Consider the following 23,174-nt stretch of genomic DNA (forward strand, 5'->3'; position numbering starts at 1 on the left):
TCTTGATCCAGGTTCAGGACCTTCTTCAGGTAACGGTTCGTCACAATCTTTCATCTTCAAGTACATGATATCTTCATCAGGAAAGTCAAACTTGAGAGATTGATATTCATTAATTGGTTGATGCGCCAAGTGATCGGCGAGAATGCTTCCTTTGACTGCTTTTTGAGCACGGTACTCAATGTCATACTCAGATAACAGCATTTGCCATCGGGCAATCCTTCCTGTTAAGGCAGGCTTTTCAAAGACATACTTGATCGGATCCATTTTGGAGATTAACCAGGTAGTATTGTTGATCATGTATTGGCGGAGACGTTTTGAAGCCCAAGCCAAAGCACAACATGTTTTTTCGAGCATGGAGTAACGAGACTCACAGTCTGTGAATTTCTTACTCAAGTAATAGATGGCATGCTCCTTCTTACCGGTTTCATCTTGTTGTCCAAGCATACAACCCATGGATTCTTCTAACACAGTAAGGTACATGATTAATGGTCTTCCTTCAACTGGAGGAATCAATATTGGTGGTTCTAACAGGTACTCTTTGATACTGTCGAACGCTTTCTGGCAATCTTCAGTCCATACAACCCCTTGATCTTTGCGGAGAAGCTTGAAAATTGGCCCACATGTAGCAGTCATTTGAGAGATAAATCTGGAGATATAGTTCAATCGTCCGAGAAATCCTCTTACTTGCTTTTCAGTTTTTGGTGCAGGCATCTCTTGAATAGCTCTGACTTTGTCGGGATCTACTTCAATACCTCTTTGGCTAACAATGAAACCCAAGAGTTTTCCAGATCTAACCCCAAAAGTACATTTGTTAGGATTCAAGCGAAGCTGATATTTCCTTAGTCGTTGAAACAACTTCAAAAGGTATTTAATATGTTCTTCTTCTGTGCTGGACTTGGCTATCATGTCGTCCACATAAACTTCAATTTCTTTATGCATCATGTCTTGAAAGAGAGTAGTCATTGCCCTTTGGTAAGTTGCGCCTGCATTCTTCAATCCAAATGGCATCACTTTGTAGCAAAAGGTACCCCATGGGGTGATGAAAGATGTCTTCTCCATGTCTTCAGGAGCCATCTTGATCTGATTATAACCGGAGAACCCGTCCATAAAGGAAAAGACGTTGAACTTAGCGGTGTTATCAACCAGCATGTCGATATGTGGTAATGGAAAGTCATCTTTTGGACTGGCCTTGTTCAAGTCACGGTAGTCAACACACATTCTGACTTTGCCATCTTTCTTCGGAACTGGCACTATGTTGGCCAACCATTGAGGATACTCCGAGGTGACTAGAAAACCTGCGTCGAGCTGTTTTTGAACTTCTACTTTGATCTTGTTAGCCATATCAGGGTGAGTCCTTCGTAATTTCTGCTTAACTGGCGGACATTCTGGCTTCAATGGCAAGTAATGCTGAACAATATTGGTATCCAACCCAGGCATGTCTTGGTAGGACCAGGCAAACACGTCAACATATTCTTTGAGAAGGTCTGTCAACTTACTCTTGACATCAGTATCAAGGAGCGATCCAATGGTCACTTCTTTTTTGTCTTCTTCAGAACCCAAGTTGATCTTTTCTAAAGGCTCTTTGTGAGGCAGAATGGCTCTTTCCTCGTGCTTAAGTAATCGAGAGATCTCGTCCGGGATCTCCTCTTCTTCCTCTTCTTTGGCTTCGAACACAGGAAACTCAAAGTTGGGAGAGGGCATAGGGTTATTGCATTCAATGGGTTTATCAATAGTTAATCTGCACATGTGATTTATATTTATTTCAGAAAATTTATGAATGCAAGAGTGTATGCAGATTTTTTTGAAAAGTTTTTTTTTTATTTTGGTTTTTTAGGATTACCATTTCCAGAAAAAAGCAAAAATAAAACATATAATGTAGGGAATTCAAAATGACACTTTATTTATGATTCATTTTTGAAACAAAGCCCTAAACACAAACTCATTTGTCTTGGGCGGGACAAAGAGGGAAACTTTTAAAACAAAGCCCTATACACAAAGTTATTTGGGCGGAATATTTAAAAGCAAAGCCCTATAAAACATCTCTCTGCTTTGGGCAAGGCAGGAGGTCAAAATAACAGCGAGGTGATTACTTTGAGCGGCGAACAACATTCGGAACGTCGACAGCCTTCCAGTAGCAACGAACTCCTCTGTGTATTATGTATTCAGGAAAATTCTCCCCAGAGTGATCTTCAGTATTGACATTGACCGCTGGTCGAGCAGGATTTGAAGGTCCTGGTTTGTCACCCTTGTTCTTTGTAGAGTTGAAACGGTCTTCTTCTACTTCTTGAAGAGCATAAGATGAGTCACAATCTTCAGAATTTTCAGGATGTATTTCCCAGTCTTCAGGATGAAGAGACTCATTGTCAGCGACACTTTCTGAGTCAGTTGCGGGACCATCTTCCCCTTCATCTTCAAAAATGGCATTTATGTGATAATAACCATCTTCAGGATTATAAACCTTGGCAGATGCGTTGAAGCCGAAATCTTCAGTAACTTCAGGCTGCTGAGAAAACTGACATGGCTGATAAGCCTCTTCTGGTTGACTATTATATTCAAAGGAATCTCCCCATCCAGTTGGTTGAATATCCTCAATCGCAATCTTGTAACTTTCAGGTGCTGTATATTTCACCATATAATCAAATTTTCCACTTGGTTGTCCCAAGGTGTCCCAGATCTCTGCAGGAACAGGTTCAGTTTCATTGCCTTTGGATTTCTCTGAAGGAGGATGTGGTTCTTCCTGAGATATGTATCCCGAGTCATTGAGATAACATTTCCATTCTTCTTCAGGATCGGGTAGACCTTCTTCGACGCATTCTTCGATAAGGACATTAACCTCTTGAGGAATTGGGTTAAGGAATCCTCCACTAATGAATGTTTCTTTGATCGGACGAAGGGTTTCATCCTTCTTAGTGCAGTTTGAGAATGTTGGTGAACATCCGAGACCTGCTCTAGTTTCATTTTTGGTAGGGATCACAACTTTCCCCCAACCAGTGGTAATTCCATCTTTCACTACTTTTACCGCCTCTTTGTAAGAAGAGATCGATGCTTTCTTTTTGGAAGACTCGTCTTCTAAAGAGAGACCTTGGAACTGCGTTCCTTCCACATCATCAGCACTGATAAAAGAGAAATTGGACAAATGACTCACCATCAAGGCTTGTTCTCCACTTATCGTTACCAATTTTCCATTTGTTACAAATTTTAACTTTTGATGGAGCGTAGAAGTTACTGCCCCTGCTTCATGGATCCATGGTCGTCCTAACAGACAGCTATAAGCAGCTTGAATGTCCATGACCTGGAAGATGATTTGGAACGTATGTGGACCAATTGTCATGGGAAGGTTGACCTCGCCGATAACAGATTTTCGCGATCCATCAAATGCTTTGACAACTACACCACTGAACTTCATAGGCATTCCTTGGTAAGACAAACGAGCAAGAGTCGTCTTTGGCATAACATTCAAGGAAGATCCGGTGTCTACTAACACATTGGACAAAGAGTCTGACTGACAGTTCATAGAAATGTGTAAAGCAAGATTGTGATTTCTACCCTCCTCGGGGAGTTCTTCATCACAGAAGCTTAAATTGTTGCAAGCTGTTATGTTGGCTATTATCCCATCAAAGTGATCAACAGTCACATCATGATCGACAAAAGCTTGATCCAAGACTCGCATCAGGGCTTCCCTGTGTGCTTCAGAGTTTAACAGCAATGAAAGTATTGAGATTTTTGAAGGAGTCTGCATAAGCTGATCCACAATCTTGTATTCACTTCTTTTGATAAGCTTCAAAATTTCATCAAAATCAGGATTCACATTGGTTCCACTGGATTGACCAACATCAGTGTTTGTATTACTGACAGGAGTTTCCACAGGATTCCCTACTGGTGTATTAACAGGATTTTGCCTGGTTGCAGGAGCAACAGGCTGTTTTGGAGGTAATGGAGTATACACACGTCCACTTCTTGTTACTCGACTCACATCAGCGATGTTCACGACAGATGAAAGAGTAGGTAAAGGAACTTCTTGTCCATTTTTTATCATTGTGGCATTGTAATTGTATGGAACTGCCTTGTCAGAGTCATAGGGAACAGGTCCAGGTAGACAAATGATCAAAGGAGCAACAGGAACCTTCGGCTTGTTGTAAGTAACTTCCATGCGCTCAGGCATGTTGAAATGAGGAACGATGACGTTAACTGTAGGCATTTCCGAGTTGATATCTGAGACTAAAAGCTCATGCGGATAACATCCTATCATGTTAACTTCATTTTCATTCCTATTTCTGTAGATCTGAATAGTACCATTATCCAACAGAACTTGAAGATCTCTTCTCACAATCGAACATCCATGAGAATCTACACAACATATGCTACAGGAACCATAGTGATGCTGGCGAAAATTCTGCCCTCGACAAAGAGTGGCGTGCATTTGTACCAAATTGGCTCTTGAGAAATTGATATTATAGACTCGGTACGGACCAGGACATCCATACACCATGTTTACAACATGCCCTCCATGATTGGGCAGCGGATTTGCTTGCACATTTGGATTCAAATTTCTGAAAGAGAGGAGATTAGATCTTACCAACCTCTGAACTTCATGTTTCAAAGCTATGCAATGCTCGAGATCATGGCCAGGTGCTCCTTGATGATAAGGGCATGAGACCTCAGCTTTGTACCACCATGGGAGTTTCTCAGGTACTGGTGGTGGTGCTTTAGTCTGAACAAGACCTCTTTCAATCAAAGCAGGGTACAATTCTGTGTAAGTCATTGGAATCGGATCAAACTGTGGAGCTCTTTGTACACGATTCTGATTATTGTTAAACTGCTGAGCCTGTTGTCGAGGCTGTTGTTGTTGAAACTGCGGAGTAAATCCCGGATTCGGTGTTGTATTAACATTAACGGCTGGTGCGATAGCAGCTACCTGTCGTTGGCGATTGACATTTCCTCTTGGCTTCCCTTGGGATACCATGTCAACACTTTGTTCTTTCTTCTTTGGGAAACCACTTCCAAACTTCTTGGTTCCGCTTGAAGATCCACCTTCTTTAGTTAGACGTCCGGTTCGGACTCCTTCTTCTAGACGCATCCCCATGTTTACCATTTCGGTGAAATCACTTGGAGCACTAGCAATCATGCGTTCATAGTAAAACGGACTGAGAGTATTCAAGAAGATCTTTGTCATCTCTTTTTCTTTTAACGGTGGATTAATCTGAGCAGCAGTTTCTCTCCATCGTTGGGCGTACTCTTTGAAAGTTTCATGGTCTTTCTGAGCCATGGATCGAAGCTGATCTATGTCTGGAGCCATATCTGAGTTATACTTGTATTGTCGGACAAAGGCCTCGCCTAGGTCATTGAAAGTTCGAATATTGGTGCTATCCAAACCTGTGTACCACTTCAGTGCGGCACCAGTCAAACTGTCTTGAAAGTAATGGATAAGCAACTGATGATTATCTGCATAAGTAGACATCTTCCTGGCATACATCACAAGATGACTTTGTGGGCAAGAACTTCCTTTGTATTTCTCAAAGTCTGGGACCTTGAACTTGGCTGGTATTTGTACACTGGGAACCAAACATAGCTCCTGGGCATTCTTTCCAAACAAATCTTTTCCACGAATAGCTTTGACTTCCAGCTGAATCTTGTTGAACTGCTCTTGGAGATCTCCTACAAGATTACGCTGATTTGTGCTATCACCTTGATCATGATAAATCTCATTGCCATCATAAGGAACAGTGTGAACCGTAGGAGTCGGAACTGTCATAGTGGGCTGAGAAAGTGCCATAGTGACTTGAGAAAAAGTTACCCCCTGATTTGGAGTAAACTGTGAACTTTGTGCAGCAGGCGCTTCAGTTGTAGCTGTTTGAACCCCAGAGAAATTATGGCGAAATCCTGTACCAAAGTTGAAAGGCGTGCCCCAACCTTCTGGCATGGAGAAAGATGGAATACCGAACGCAACTGTAGAAACTGGAGTAGTGACTTCAGATGTTACCGTTGCTTGACTGTTGGGTGGCGGCGGCTGATTTTGTGCGGCCATTAAGGAGTCAACCAGAGTAGTGAGACTTTCCAACTTTTCCTGAAGGGTGGTCACTGTACCACGGAGCTCAATATTCTCTTGTTCAGAGTGTTCCATTACTCTTCTTCTGCTTGAACGAGTATTGTATCTGTGATCTGATTGCGAGCGCGGTCGAGAAACTTTGAGACACGACAGCTTGACGATCTATTGGAGAAAGATCCAAAAGATGAGACTCTATACAACAGACTCGATATGCAGAATGATGCATGCAAAAAGAAATTTATGATTTTTCCAAACATTTTAAAGATTATTTCCTTTGCAAACATTTGAACACAAACTATTCTTTTATTCATTCATTTTTTTTTATTGCAATAATGGGAAATGTTACAATATTGGAGCGTAGCTCCTTACAGAATCAAATGATACATGAAAATTTAAATAAATCCTAAGCATCTTCATCAGACGAAGAACCAAATGCATTGTGCAACTTGAGCTTCATGATTTCTTTCCCATAGCGAGCTTTCAACTCGGCCTTTTCAGCTCTCAGCTTGTCAACCACATTCTTCCAATTGTCAGGTATCGGAGCGTTGCTTGTTGAGCCTTCAAGCTTTTTCTTGCTTTCTTTGATGTATCTTCTGATTGCGGCATCTTTCCGACGGATCTTCTCATCTTTGTTCATGAGCCATCCATCCTGATAATAGAGAGTTTCTTCGTGTTCTTTCACTTGTTTTTTCAACTTTCTATTTTCCACATCAGTTCTTCGAAACTTTTCTTTCCAAGCGTCTTTCTCTATCCTCATCTTGGTCAAAGTGTCTTGGTATTCCTCCATAGTAGGAATGTTGGGTCGTTGAGGCACCACAGGGAACATGGGTTTTTCATAATCATAAGGCATTCGAAACTCCCTTGCTCTTTTCCTTACCCAACAGGTGTAGGCGCTCGTAGCGATACAGTTCTTTGTCTCACCTTTTTCTTTCCATCGGATGTCGTACCAGGCTTTCACCATTTTTGTTTTCAACCCCTGAGGATCATTTCCTTCCTGATAAAAGTAACTTTCCACTGTAGGTCCAATGGGTTTAGTTGAATTTGCATACCCGAGTTGTCGTCGGGCTAGGACTGGATTGTAGTTAATTCCTCCTTGTGTACCAATGAGGGGTACGTTGGCGAATTCTCCACAGCTTTCAATGGTTTTTGTACCGCAGCGAGCCAAGGTATACCACTGAATATCATTATTAGTAAGAGACATAAGTCTTTGAGACCATCGTAAACCTTCCCGGTTTTCCGTGAAAATGGGAGACTTAGGTAAGTGTGAAACAATCCATTTAAACAACAGAGGTGCACAACATACAATAATTCCACCACCTTGGTGATTCCTATGATGGACGGAGAAATACATGTCACCAAGCAGAGTCGGAACGGGATTTCCATTCAAAAAGACCTTTATGGCATTGATATCAACAAAGTCGTCGATATTGGGAAACAGAACCAACCCATAGATGAGAAAGGCTAGTACAGCTTCAAAAGCTATCATGCTACCAGTCTCGATGAAGTCAAAGGCTCTCTTTATTAGAAACTGTGAAGGCAAACCTGAAAGGTTTCCTTTGGTAGTCCAATTACTCTCTACTTCAGATTTCTTCAAGTGAGTTCCTGTTGCAATGACTGGTGACTTAGGAATGGCTTCCAAACCATTGAAAGGTATTTTGTCAGACACAGGAATACCCAAAAGATTGGCATATTCTTCCAAGGTTGGTACCAACTGATAGTCTGGAAAGGTAAAACACCGGTAGACGGGATCATAAAACTGAACCAGAGTTTTGAGAAGCCCTTCATCAACATGAGTGTTCAAGATAGGCAAAAGCTTTCCATGGCTTTTCCTAAAATCAGAAGGATCTTGTACAAAAGATGCTAACTCTTTCAGTCTTTCCACATTAGGCTCTTTGAAACCGTACCTCTTGGTATACCTTTTTTCCATAACTTAACCCTATAATGTTTGCAAAGAAAATTCTCTAAATTTTTTGGAAAAATCATGTTTTTATGGAAAAAGATTTTTTATTATTTTTTTTTTATGGATGTATGAATGCGTGGATGGATGGATGCCACATATTCAAACATGGTAAAGCAAACATGGTAGTTCAAACATGGTAACACATACATGGTAATACAGACATGGCAACACAAACATGGTACACACAGGTTCAAAGGTCCAGCGTCACGAGCATGAGGTCAGAGAACCAAACATGGGATAGTTCTAGTTAATCACCTGCAAAACATGTTCTACTGATACGTCAGAGTCTACATTTTTCTTTCGGATATTACCGGCTTTCCACAATTAAACTCATGAGCCAGCAATATTCTCAAGAAAAACTCGTCTGAGTCTGGTTCTCCGCATGACAACTAATCCAAGTCTTCACCTGAATAGTTTCTGCACCACAACCTAATAAGGCCAGGATGGGTTGGGGTTCTACGGTCTCTCAGCTTCTACAGTTCAATGAAAGCAATAATGTCTTCGCAATTAACTCGCTAAACATATATTACAAACAAGGAACCTCCACTGAGCGGAAGGATTCTCACGTGCGCCTGCACATGACTATACCCTCCACCTAATTTCTTATGTGTACTTAATCCGGGTTAGGATTTGTCCATAATGTATCACTTGTAACAGAATCCACACAAGTAACAGAACCAAAGAACCAAACAAGAACATAATAAAAATAAAACAAATAGAAATAACCCTTTCTTTGGAAACAATAAAAAGATGGTCCCCAGTGAAGTCGCCATTTTTCTGTCGCGGGGAAAAATCGTTGTCTTTTTTCGGGATGAGACACCTGATGCCTTCTTTGGGCTCGAGTGCTCAAAAAATGATTTTTCTTTTGTACGGACCAAACTTTTTATTGTTTCCAAAAGAGGAAAAGGAAAAAAGTTGCAATAACCTTAAAAGTGGGGGGAGAGATCTTGGGTAAGAGGGTTGGTTATACGAAGGGAAGGTATTAGCACCCAACGTATCTATAGTACTCTATAGGTTTCTTTGTTTTATTTATTCCATTCTTGTTATGGTGGAGGTTCTTGTGAAATAGGTGGGACCTAAGGTGTTTGTTTGATTATGCTCGCAAAGATCATCGCGATCCTCTGCATACATATCCCTTAGAGGGAATCAGAGCATCTGTAGCTCGGGGTCTACGGGTGCTAAGGTTTGAATGGTTTTTGTTGTTTTGTTTTGCTCGCCAAGGATCGACCTTGTGCCTACGTATTCTCAAAGGGATGTTGAGAAAGTCAGAGCAATCGTAGTTCCCACTTATGCTAGTGGAAGCAAAGGATAAGAGACAAATGTCATCTAAATGTTCGATGTATCTAATCTATATCATCACATACATCTGTTTGATTTTTTTGAAAATCTTTTCATTATAAGCCCGGGGCCATGCCACTTAGGGTGCTTAGAATGATAAAGATGTTTTTGTTTAACCAGCCTTGTGGCAAAAGTTTCAATGAAGTCAGCCTTGTGACAAAACTTTGATTAATCAGCCAGCCTTGTGGCAAAAGTTTCAATGAAGTCAGCCTTGTGACAAAAACTTTGATTAATCATCCAGTACGGTGGTAAAACAGTTTGATTGATTAGCCAGCCTTGTGGCAAAAAAGTTTGATTGATTAGCCAGCCTTGTGGCAAAAAAAGTTTGATTGATTGTTTGTGATGATATAGAAGAGATACTCCTATCATAGAGATGATAAATGTCTAATCTCCTAGGGTATTTGATTTGGATATTGGGGATGCTTATAAGAAGCCCGTGGGTCCTTGTACGAAGCCCAAGAGGAGGCTATCCGAGGGTCCTTGCATTGTAAGCCCAAGAGGAGGCTATGGGAGGGACAATCCAGGGTCCTTGCATTGTAAGCCCAAGAGGAGGCTATGGGAGGGTCACTCGTTTGTACAAAGCCCAAGGGGAGGCATGGTATAGTTGGTCTGAGCTCTTAGAGCGATTTCACCGGGAAACCATACTCTATGTCCTAACCTAAACTAGGGAGATTCTTTGCACGAAGCCCAATAGGAGGCTATGGGGAACCTAGTGTTGTACTAAGTTGAACAAGCACACATATCACATATATGAACAAACATGAACAATTATTAACAAACATGAACAGGTATGAACAATTATATATATATGACAAAGTGTGTGTATATAATGGAGTTTATGAAGGAAATATACCTGTAAGCATGATCCATTTGTATACACAGGGGCTCGGGACTCACACTCGGGAAGAGGTCCGCTTGAGTTTATTCAAAGCTATGTAAACAGGTATTTACAAAAGGGCTTGGGACTTATACCTACATGGAGGCCCATGGTATATTTTTGGGAAGATTTAAAGAAAAAACCTTCATTTTTGGTTTGTTATTCAAAGTTAAAAATCAAACTGATCGAGATATGTACAAAACAGTGTATGTATAAAAAGGCGTACAATGAAATACCTAATTTCATGTACTGGGTATGTACAAAAGGGCTTGTGACTTATACCTACGTGGAGGCCCGTGTTTTATTTACAAAACATGGTTGATTGTTTTTATTTACAGACGCGAGGTTTCGCTTTTGTAAAACTGTTTGAAAGTTTGTTTTGAAAGTTTATTCTGTTTGAAGAAAAACTGTACAAAAAAGAAAAAGGAGTGGGACTTACACTCTCTAATATTCGAGAGGCCCCACTTCGTTTTGAAAATCAATTGATCAATTAAAAAGATTTAATCAAAAAGAAGTGGTTTATCGTTTTGAAAAGAATCGCGATCGCTCGTTTTAAAACGATTTGAATATGAGAAAAATTAACTTAATTAAGTTGAAAACAAGTTTTAATGCTTAATTAAGACCCAAGTGATTAGGGTTTGATCACAAAAAATATTTACAAGTAATTAAGTTTGAAAAAATCAAATAAAACAATATTTAAAGTATTTGAAAATACCTAAAAACATGTCATTTTAAACCTAATTAAAAGTATATTAAATAAATCTTTTTTTTGTGATTTTTTTTATATTGTCAAAATATGTATATTAAATAAGAAGTGTTTAAAAAATGAAGAAAAAATAAGTTATTTTGATGGGTTAAATTAATTGGTGAAGTTGTGAAGAAAATAGAGAAAAATAGTGTCAAAAAATAAGGTTTTGTCTTCACTAGGGCTTGAACCCACGCCCTGAGGTTCACTACTCAAAACAACAACCAACTGAGCTGCGCGTGCAGCTTGTTTATGATACGCTTCCATTCAATTATATTTTCAAACAAATATTTGAAATTTCCAAACCAAAAACGCGCCAAGAACACAACCCTAACTGAATTTTGAATTTCATCAAATCTGTGTTGTTTTGATCAGGTAAAGGGTCTATTCCACTTGGTTTTTCACGACGAACATGATGATGACCTTTAATTTCATTTATTTTTGCTCTAAGGTGATCAATTTTGTGATGAACACTAAGAACCCTAATTCTGAGTTTCAATCTGAAATCGTGTATAATTGATGAATTGTGAAATTGATTGAGGGCTATTGATCAGTGATAGTGCAGAAACAAGATAGCAACTCAATTTTTCATTTATGATGCATGTATGTATGAGTTTGAAGTTCAAGAGAGCTTACCTTCAAAAACGGCCAACTGAGAATCGAATTCTGCAATAGAGGTGTTACAGAAGTTGTTTGATGATCTGGATAGCTTCAATGGACCTTATGGAAGGTGTCTGGATGCTTGGAACCATCTGAATTCATCTGAGCATAGCCATGGTACCCGACCTGCATAAGCTTCAAGAGTGAATCGAATTTGAAGATGGAGGTGTTTCAGGTCATGGATGATGATTGGTATAGCTCATATATGATATATGGAATGTGTTTGAAGCATTAGTTTGGACAGAAATGAGCTTGTGTGGATTTTGGCATGATAAGGCTCATTTGATGTTCATATGGAGGTTGAAAAGTGAATCTGAGTTTTGGGGTGATTTGGGGTGTGTGAGTGGTTCAAACACATCCCATATGATGTTTATGAGTTGTTAGAACCATCACTTTGGCCATAACTTCAATGATTTGGAGGTTGAGTTTTCTACCTCTTTGAAAACTATGAAACTTGCAATTCAAGAAAGAAGAGAGAAAACCTATAATTGTGAGGTTTTGGTGTGAATTGAAGAGTGATTTGAACCTCTATTTATAGGCCAAGGATTCTGAATGAAGAGCTCTTGCAAGTTGCTTCAAGAATGATGATTTGGCTTAAGAGATAAAATGGAATCTTTCACATTAAATGCAAATGGTTAAAGTAACTAAACCATGGTTATTTTGGCCAAGCCTCTTATCTCTTTCCTATCTGATCTTAAACCAGAAAATATCTCTCAATCATTGCTTTGGTGTGTCATCACTTGAATTATAGGTCATGTAGTCTTGAAACTTAGTGAAAAATGGTGAAAATTCAAGTGAAAATGATCACTAAATGCATAATTCAAAACCATAGCTACACTCCATATTTTTTCATGCTCTTGGACATTTTGGAAAGCTCATGTTGCATACTTCAAAACCCTAGTTGAAAGTTTCTTCAAGACCTTTAAGGAAATGGGTGAAAAAGATCCATGAATTTTGAGAAAAATGAGATTTCAAGTGAAGTTTTCAAAAAGTACCAACTTTGAAGCACCATATCTCTTAAATGGTTGATCTTATGGAAAAAAATTATATGTGTCAAAGTTGTTTATTGGATCAAAATCTACAACTTTCATGTTGGAAGATTTTTTCAGTTTGTAGGTGAAATTTTGAGAAATTCCCTTCCAAAGTTTGGAAAAAACCATTGAAAAACACTTAAAAATTTTTCTAAGTATGAAAAGTCAAACTTTTGACTTTTGATTCTTGATTGATTTTCTTGATTTTCCTTGATCAAATGACTTCTCATATCATATATTGATGATTCAAAACTTCAAAAGTCATGGTTGACCAAAATTCCCCAAAAGTCAATGGTGATCTTGTACAGTTGACTTTTTCAGACGAATCGCGTTTCTTGAGATTTCAAGTGAAACAGGCTATCCTCACCAAATGAATAGTATGAATGGATCATATTGAGGTATTAGAGGATATTGAACCATGATTTGAGTTGTGGCACCATGTCCTGATTAAAAAGTCAGTTGCTCAGTGAATTAGGTCAAAAACCCTAATTGTCGACCTGATGAAATTGATGCCTGTAGGTCTTGAATTGAGATGTAATTTCCATTGTATATTGTCATAGGGATTATTTGAGGATGATTGAAACCTTTGATTGACTTCCTGGGGGTTTTTAGGGTTTCCCAAATGTGATCCCTGATTTCAGTCCCTGATAGTTTAAAACCCTAATTCTGAGGATTTGTCTGATCAATCTTTGTGTAAGAGATGTTTTGAGCCAATGGATTAGGTCAAAATGATTCAATTGGGCCTTGAGGTCATGTCCCAAGTCATTAGGTCAAATTCTGAGCAAAAGTCAGGAGTATGCTGTCTTCAGTCAAAACCCTAATTCAGTCGATTCAAAGCTGTTGAGTTTGTTGAGGTGAATCTCTGAGAACCAAATGTTGATTGTTGATGAAGATAATTCTTTTGAGATGAAGGGAGAACAAACACAAGCTATGCAGTTTGTTAGAGATGCAAATGATGCATATGCAAATGATATGAGGTGGTATCTTAGGTCAAAAATTGGGGTATGACAGTATTGTGAAGTTTTTATGAAGCTGACACCCTTGTGTGGATGTTTTATTTGATTTATTTTATATTATACTATGAATATTATTTGTGGGTTAAAGGGGTGTTACATTTAAAACCATGGGTTAAAAGATCATTATGTTAAAATCTCAAGAGGTTATTAGTTATCCTGTTAAATCAAATTGAGCTCAGATATTTCGTGGAGAGAAGACTTGTTGCTTCAATCTACATTTGGGAATGAACCTTTGTCACTTCAGTATCAACATTTCAATAGAGAAGACGCAAACAATCATATATTCTGTCTTGTATTATCATGGTTGTAGGACAATCACTAATTCCTTATATAAGGGGATTTGTGAGCTTCACCTACTAAAAGCTCTCAAGTATATGATGGAAACTCTCAATATCAGTTCTTGGGGAGAGGAGTAGGTATTTTATTTTTGACCTAACCTCTATAACTCTTGGTGTTTTTTTCTTCCCTTAAACTCTTTAAATTCCGCATTTTATTTCAATATTTATTTTCCGCAGCTTAGAAATAGAAAAATGTTTTCTAACTCTGATTTTAATCTTGAAAAGTTTTCAAAACTATGTTTTTCCAAACCATATAATTCACCCCCCCCCCCCCCTCTCTTGTGTATGAAGTCTCAGGTCCAACTGTATCTTATTCACTGGTTTCTAATCAACATCCACCTGAATCACCTTTTTGCTAGAAGTTTCATCATAAGATGGTGACATTTGTTGCAATTGGTTATTTCAACATGAATTTCTCATCAAAAACAACATCTATGCTAATTACCATATTCTTTTTAATCGGATCCCATAACTTGAACACCTTCACACATTTTATGTAACGACGAAGACACACTTCTTCGAATTTGCATAAAGTTTGGATAGATCTTCACTAGATATATGCATATAAGCATGACAATCAAAAATCCTTAAATTGTCAAGATCAATAAATTACTTGTCCATTTCACCTCTACAACCATCCCCTCCAATGAAGTCCACGGTGACCTGTTAATAAGATAGTATTGAAGGATAGAAAAACACTTAGAAAGAGGGGGTTTGAATAAGTGTAGTCTAAAAACTTGAACGATAAAAACAATTTGCACAGTTATTTTTATCCTGGTTCATTGTTAACTAAACTACTCCAGTCCACCCCCACGTTCTGTGAAAGGAGTCTCTGATCCTTTTCTCCCTTCGTTCAACAGAGTCTCTGATCCTGTGAAAGGAGTCTCTGATCATTTTCTCCCTTCGTTCAACAGAGTCCACCTTGTCAGGATCATAGGTGACCCTCAACTTCTTGGCTTTCTTAACCTTATCTTCTCGGGCCTTTCTTTTTAGCCTAGCCTTTTGTTCCTTCTGATCCTTCTTCAGAAGATCAGCTTTGGACGGAAGTACTCTGCCACGGATCCAAGCAGGATCAATATCTGATTGCTTCCTAACACAATCTTCCAGGTAAAGCTTGACAACCTGATGCAGTTCTTTATGAAACAAAGAGGCAAAACCTTCAACAGCAACTCTTCTTGACAGGATGTCAGGAAAGCTTGTGCACACAGAAGGTACATTTTGAATGAGTTCCAATCTGAACAAATCCACACCATTGAATATGGGACCTTGAACTACTCCAAGAAAATGGGACGCATTGAGTTTTATGATGGAGTCCAGCACTTTGCTTTCAATCAGAATGTCTGAAATCATTCTTCCGAAAGGAATAGTCTTTCTTGAAATATGAGGGTACTTCGCTCTTTCATCTTCTCTTGACTCAAAAATAGAAGTCTTCACATTCTCAAACAGAATATGAGAGATGTTGATCTCTATCTTTCTGCCAATGCAGAAAAGAGTATACTTGTGATCCGGACTGATGTAGGAAGAGGAGAGCATCTTCTTTCTATGGTGAAGAGAACCCAGAATAATCTCAGCCCATACTTGATAAAACGGCCTTAAGGTGCCCGTGTTATGAGAATCAATTCCAAAGGCCAGAGAGATTTGTTGTTCAACTTTAAACCAGTCAACTGTTGCATGTTGAAGACCAGACCAACCTTCTTCATCATTCAGATTGTACAGCTTCCTGATGAGCTTTTCAGTGATAACCACTTCATGCCCTAGCACGAATGAAATGATGGCAGTTGGGGTAACCGTTGCATGTACCCAGAAATCCTTCACAAGTTCAGGATAAATTGGACCAACCAATCTATCAAGATATTTAGACCATCCTTGCTCAAAGATTCTTGCATCACACTTGAAGCCATTTGCTTTTAGGTTGTTGATGTCCACAGCAGATTCACATAGAACTTCCAGTTCTTCCGTGGGAATTAAGCATGTTTTCAATGGAGCATACTCATATTTGCGTAGAAGGATCTGTGTAGAAGTGAGTCTTTCTTTTGGATTTGATGAACTTGAAGATGAGTTCATGATGATTATGCTTTGAGATCAAATCAAAAACTAGGGTTTGAAAACAGATGCAACGAAAGGGATGCACAAAAGAGAGGGAGAGAGAGAGAGAGAGAGAGAGAGAGAGAGAGAGAGAGAGAGAGAGAGAGAAAGAAGGAATGAAGGTGAAGCGGGTTATTTAAATGATTTGAAAATAAAAAGAATCATTATGCATTTAATGAGAAATGACATTAGGAGAGAGAACGCGGTAAATGAAATGATTTAACACAGTTACCTAGATCGGCGTCTTTTCAACTGCACGCTTTTTACTAACCGTACAGACACGCGTTCACCATCCGAAAATAGATGACAGCTGTATTTTTCTGAAAGAACTTTACGCCTTCTAATTCTGATCACTGCTTCTGATTGTCATTCTTTAGAAATGATCTTGTTCTGATAGGATCATCTTTCTTCCCAAGGATCACATCTTCTGAATGAGCTGAAGCAAGTCTAGGTGATCTTCTGACTGTTGGCTCTTCAGAAATCCTGAGATTCTCTAAAGATGCAGCAACTTGATCTTCTGATCCATTGCTTCTAAGACTGCCAGCTTCTGCAGCTTTGCTTCTTGGTTCTACTGCTTCTGATATATCAATATCAAAATCTGCAAAATTCTCAAACTGCTTTGGTTTTTCAAGACCAAGCTTATCATCAAACCTGATATTGATTGATTCTTCTACAATCAATGTTTCAGTATTGTATACTCTGTAGCCTTTAGAGCGTTCAGAATATCCAAGAAGGAAACACTTTTGTGCTTTAGAATCAAACTTACCAAGATGATCTTTAGTATTCAGAATAAAACATACACATCCAAAAGGATGGAAATATGAAATGTTGGGCTTTCTGTTCTTCCACAATTCATAAGGAGTCTTATTTAGAATAGGTCTGATAGAGATTCTATTCTGAATATAACACGCAGTGTTTATTGCTTCTGCCCAGAAATGCTTAGCCATATTGGTTTCATTGATCATGGTTCTGGCCATTTCTTGTAGAGTCCTATTCTTTCGCTCTACAACTCCATTTTGCTGTGGAGTTCTAGGACAAGAGAAATCATGGGCAATACCATTTTCTTTGAAGAACTCCTCAAAGAATCTGTTCTAAAATTCGCCACCATGATCACTTCTAACCTTTATGATTTTGCACTCTTTCTCAGATTGGATCTGAGTGCAGAATTCAAAGAACACTGAATGAGACTCATCCTTGTGTTTCAATAACTTTACCCATGTCCAGCGGCTATAATCATCTACGATGACTAATCCATATTTCTTCCCTCTGACAGATGCTGTTTTGACTGGGCCAAACAGATCAATGTGCAAGAGTTCTAACGGCCTTGAGGAAGAAACAACATTCTTAGACTTGAATGCAGGTCTGGAGAACTTGCCCTTCTGACATGCTTCACAAAGAGCATCTAATTTGTATTTCAGATTAGGAAGTCCTCTGACCAGATTTAGTTTATTAATCTGAGAAATCTTTCTCAAACTAGCATGTCCTAATCTTCTGTGCCAGACCCATTGCTCTTCAGAAATAGACATAAGGCAAGTCACCTTCTGCTTCTCAAGATCTGAAAGATCAATCTTATAAATGTTGTTCTTTCTCTTGCCTGTAAATAGGATTGAGTCATCCTTCTGACTTACAGCCTTGCAAGACTTTTGATTGAAGATTATATCATAACCATTGTCACTTAATTGACTTATGGACAATAAGTTATGCGTTAATCCTTCTACAAGAAGTACATTAGTTATGGAAGGAGAGTTACCAAGACTTATGGTTCCAGAGCCAATGATTTTGCCCTTTTGATCTCCTCCAAACTTGACTTCTCCACCTGGTTTAAGCACCAGGTCTTGGAATGTAGACCTTTTTCCCGTCATGTGTCGCGAGCACCCAGAGTCCAGGTACCATGACATTTTGCTTTTTGTCCTCTTTGCCGCCAAGGATATCTGCAACAGAAATTATCTTCTCCTTAGGTACCCACAATTTCTTGGGTCCTTTCTTGTTAGTTCTCCTCAAGTTCTGATTGAACTTGGGTTTAGCAAAATATTTAACAGGAGGAACAGCATGATATTCTTTAGGTTTGTCAGCATGATATTTCTTAGGATGTGTCACATGCTTCTTGGTGTGAACAGTGTTAAACTTCTGTGCATGTGAAGTGAGCCTAATATCATGTGCATGGCCATATTTGAACTGATCATACAATGGCTTGTATGTGATCTTCAGATCATCAACAGGTTCAAATTTATGTGAGGTATCACCCTCATAGCCAAAACTAAACCTTCTGTTTCCAGAAACACCATATATCATAGAAGCAAGATGACTTCTGCCAATACTTCTAGATAAGAATTTTCTGAAGCTCGAGTCATATTCTTTCAGAATATGATTGAGACTTGGAATGGATTTTTCTGTTTCAGAAGGAGATCCACTATCTTTGGATAGATTTAAAACTTTTTCCTTCAGTTCAGAATTTTCCACTTCCAGCTTCTTAGTTTCAAACTCAAACTGCTTCTTCAGCTTTTTGTATTTGATACTAAGATGAGCCTTGAGTTCCAGAAGTTCTGTTAAACTGGAAACTAACTCTTCTCTAGATAGTTCAAAAAATACCTCTTCAGAATCTGATTCTGATGTAGATTCTGATCCATCATCTTCTGTAGCCATCAGCGCGAAGTTGGCTTATTCTCCTTCAGAGTCTGATTCTGATTCTGATTCAGAATCATCCCATGTTGCCATAAGACCTTTCTTCTTATGAAACTTCTTCTTAGGATTCTCCTTCTGAAGTTTTGGACACTCGTTCTTGTAATGTCCAGGCTCATTGCACTCATAGCAGACAGCCTTCTTCTTGTCAGATCTTCTGTCACCAGAAGATTCTCCACGTTCAAATCTCTTTGAACTTCTGAAGCCTCTGAACTTCCTTTGCTTGCTCTTCCAGAGTTGGTTTACCCTTCTGGAGATCATGGACAGTTCATCTTCTTCTTCAGATTCTGATTCTTCAGGATCTTCTTCTCTAGCCTGAAAAGCGTTAGTGCATTTTTTAACATTAGATTTTAATGCAATAGACTTACCTTTCTTCTGAGGCTCGTTTGCATCCAGCTCTATTTCATGGCTTCTCAAGGCACTGATAAGCTCTTCCAAAGAAACTTCATTCAGATTCTTGGCAATCTTGAATGCAGTCACCATTGGACCCCATCTTCTGGGTAAGCTTCTGATAATCTTCTTTACATGATCAGCCTTGGTGTAGCCTTTATCCAGAACTCTTAATCCAGCAGTTAGCGTTTGAAATCTTGAGAACATCTTCTCAATATCTTCATCATCCTCCATCTTGAAGGCTTCATATTTCTGGATTAGAGCAAGAGCTTTAGTCTCTTTGACTTGAGCATTTCCCTCATGGGTCATTTTCAATGACTCATATATATCATAGGCAGTTTCCCTGTTAGATATCTTCTCATACTCAGCATGAGAGATAGCATTCAGCAAAACAGTCCTACATTTATGATGATTCTTGAAAAGCTTCTTCTGATCATCATCTATTTCTTGCCTTGTAAGCCTTACGCCACTAGCTTTCACTGGATGTTTGTAACCATCCATCAGAAGATCCCATAGTTCACCATCTAGACCAAGAAAGTAACTTTCCAGTTTGTCTTTCCAGTATTCAAAGTTTTCACCATCAAATACTGGTGGTCTAGTATAACCATTGTAACCGTTGTATTGCTCAGCAGAGCCAGATGTAGATGCAGGTGGATCTGTTGGAATTTCACCAGCCATCTTTTACTGAAGCGTTTTTCTCTTCCTGAATCTTTTCTAAACACGGTTAAGTGCTTGCACCTTAGAACCGGCGCTCTGATGCCAATTGAAGGATAGAAAAACACTTAGAAAGGGGGGGTTTGAATAAGTGTAGTCTAAAAACTTGAACGATAAAAACAATTTGCACAGTTATTTTTATCCTGGTTCGTTTTTAACTAAACTACTCCAGTCCACCCCCACGGAGTGATTTACCTCACCTGAGGATTTAATCCACTAATCGCAACAGATTACAATGGTTTTCCACTTAGCCCACGACTAAGTCTTCTAGAGTATCCTGATCACAACCTGATCACTCCAGGAACAAATGCTTAGACACAAGCTAAGACTTTCTTAGAGTATCCTGACCACCACGTGATCACTCTAATTACAACTGCTTAGACACAAGCTAAGACTTCCTAGAGTATCCTGATCAACACTTGATCACTCTAGTTACTTACAAATTAATGTAATCAATTCTAAGAGTATTATAAATGCTTCTGAAAAGCTATAATCACAACAGTGATATTTCTCTTAACGTTTAAGCTTAATCTCACTAATATATTACAACAGCAATGTAGTGAGCTTTGATGAAGATGAAGTTTGAGAGCTTTGATTTGAACAGCGTTTTAGCAAGTTAATATTCAGAGAAATCGTCAACCTTGCTTCTCATCAGAACTTCATATTTATAGGCACTTTGAGAAGATGACCGTTGGGAGCATTTAATGCTTTGCGTATTCCGTACAGCATTGCATTTAATGTTTCACGCTTTTGTCAACTACCTCGAGCCTTGTTCACGCTGTGTCTACTGACGTTACCTTTAATAGCTTCCAATGTTCCTTTTGTCAGTCAGCGTAGCCTGCCACCTGTACTTTCTTCTGATCTGATGTTTGTGTATACAACGTTTGAATATCATCAGAGTCAAACAGCTTGGTGCATAGCATCTTCTTGTCTTCTGACCTTGAAGTGCTTCTGAGCGTGATACCATGAGAACTTCAGTGCTTCTGCTTCTGAACTCAAGTTCTTCTGATGCTTCCATAGACCCATGTTCTGATTCTGCTTTGACCATCTTCTGATGTCTTGCCAGACCATGTTTTGATGTTGCATGCTGAACCTTCTGAGTTAAAGCTTCTGAGCGCTGATTTGTGCATACTCTTTATATATTTCCTGAAAGGGAAATTGCAATGTATTAGAGTACCACATTATCTCACACAAAATTCATATCCTTGTTATCATCAAAACTAAGAATATTGATCAGAACAAATCTTGTTCTAACAATCTCCCCCTTTTTGATGATGACAAAAACATATATAAATGATATGAATTTGCGATCAGAAAGAGCAGACGGCTAAAGACAATTTACACAGCTATAGCATAAGCATGTGAATATGTCTCCCCCTGAGATTTACAATCTCCCCCTGAGATGAATAATCTCCCCCTGAAATTAATACTAGAAGAATTTTATAAATAAAAGACTTCCCTGAGTATTTCAGTAGAGACGTTCACAGTGCTTGATCTTCAGAAGATTCATGACTTCTGATTTCTGCTTCCATAGGACAGCTTCAGAACATTGAATTTCTTTAGATCCTTAGAACATTCACAGCTTCTGATTTCTGCTTCCATCGGACAGCTTCAGAACTTGAAATCTTCAGAACATTCACAGCTTCTGACTTCTGCTTCCATCGGACAGCTTCAGAACTTGAATTTCTTTAGATCTTCAGAACATCCACAGCTTCTGATTCCTGCTTCCCTTAGGACAGCTTCAGAGCTTGAATTTCTTCTTACATCACTTCATGCTAGATTGTATCAGAACATTGTTGAATGTACCAGAGCATCATCAGAGCATCTCTACATCCTGAAATGTTACAGAACAAAACTAAACGACAAAAGTCAACATGAATGAGTCAGAACATAGAATATGTTTCAGAACACATGATATGTATCAGAGCCATATAGAATGTATCAGAACAAATAGACATAATGTTTCGTATCATATTCTATCATCAGAATATCTGAACATTCTTCCTTCTTGCTTCTGATCCTGAAGCTTTATAGCACTCCGCTTGCTTCAAGAATCCAAGAGCTTGATTCATCTTGTTGCTTCTTATGTTGATCTTTAAAGAGAATCTTCAATTCCTGCAACAACACAACTTAAAGCATAGAACTTTGCAAGTTCTGTTAGTAAAGCAACTGATTAAATCAAATCATTTATCACATATTTCTCCCCCTTTTTGTCATAACATCAAAAACATAAAAGATTCAGATGAAAAACAAAAAGAAACACATGGAAGAAAAAGATAATTTTCATTGAAGCTCAAAAAGACAGAAGTACAGAAGTACAAGAAGATAAGGAAGAGAAGATGCACAAAACAGATGCAGCAAAAGAAAAAACAAAACAACTAAGACTCAATCTAAGATGACCCTAGCCTCGACAAGATCTTGGCCAGCATCTCTTGAACCCCATTGTTGTGCTCATTCTGCTTCTCTATGAAAGCTCTAAACTCAGCATTAACTGAGCTTTGCTCATCCTGGTTCTTCTGAAGAACTTCCAGAGTCCTTGCAAGACGGGAAGGTTCATCAGAAGAAGCTTCACAGCTTCTATCCAACGGGATGGCATTGTGATCTGTAGCTTCCATTGATAGATCATTTGCAAGGATTTCCTCAACAGGAACTGATTCAGCAACATGATCTTCTACATCTCCTTCTTGCATAGAAGCGTCTTCATATTCTGCAGCCGGAATCTCAGAATCTCCATTCTCAAGTGCCTGAAGAATGGCAGCTAGATTCCTAGGGGCAGAAGGACCTTCAACTTCTGGTGGGTCAACAACTTCTGGAATGACCAAGCTTGGGTCTTTCTTAGAAGGGTTTTCCCTCAAAAAGTCATATAGCTCCGTCACACTTTACGTGAAATCCGACAAAAGATATAGAAGTGGTGTTCTCTAAAAAAATAAAATAGGGTTAATTTTTTTTTTGTTCTTATAAATATTTATAAATTTTATTTTTAGTCTTTAGTAAAAAAATTAATATATTTTAATTTCTACAAAAATATAATTTTTTTAGACTTTAGTCCTTGTTATTTTTTAAAAATTTTTAAATTGTTTAATTGGAGTAGCCTATAAAATATTAAAGCTCTTTCTAGAGTTAAACATCTGTTGTGGAGAATTTGTCAGGATTGTCTTCTGTCTCGGCTGAGACTTCGTCAGCATCATGTCCCCTGTGCGGGAGAGTGTTTGTTTAGCGATAATAATATCGAGGATGATTGGCACGTCTTATTTGAATGTTCATAAACGAATCAATCCTGGAGGGCAGCAAGCTT

Source organism: Vicia villosa, linkage group LG5 (genome assembly GCF_029867415.1).
Source record: "Vicia villosa cultivar HV-30 ecotype Madison, WI linkage group LG5, Vvil1.0, whole genome shotgun sequence".
Taxonomy (NCBI): domain Eukaryota; kingdom Viridiplantae; phylum Streptophyta; class Magnoliopsida; order Fabales; family Fabaceae; genus Vicia; species Vicia villosa.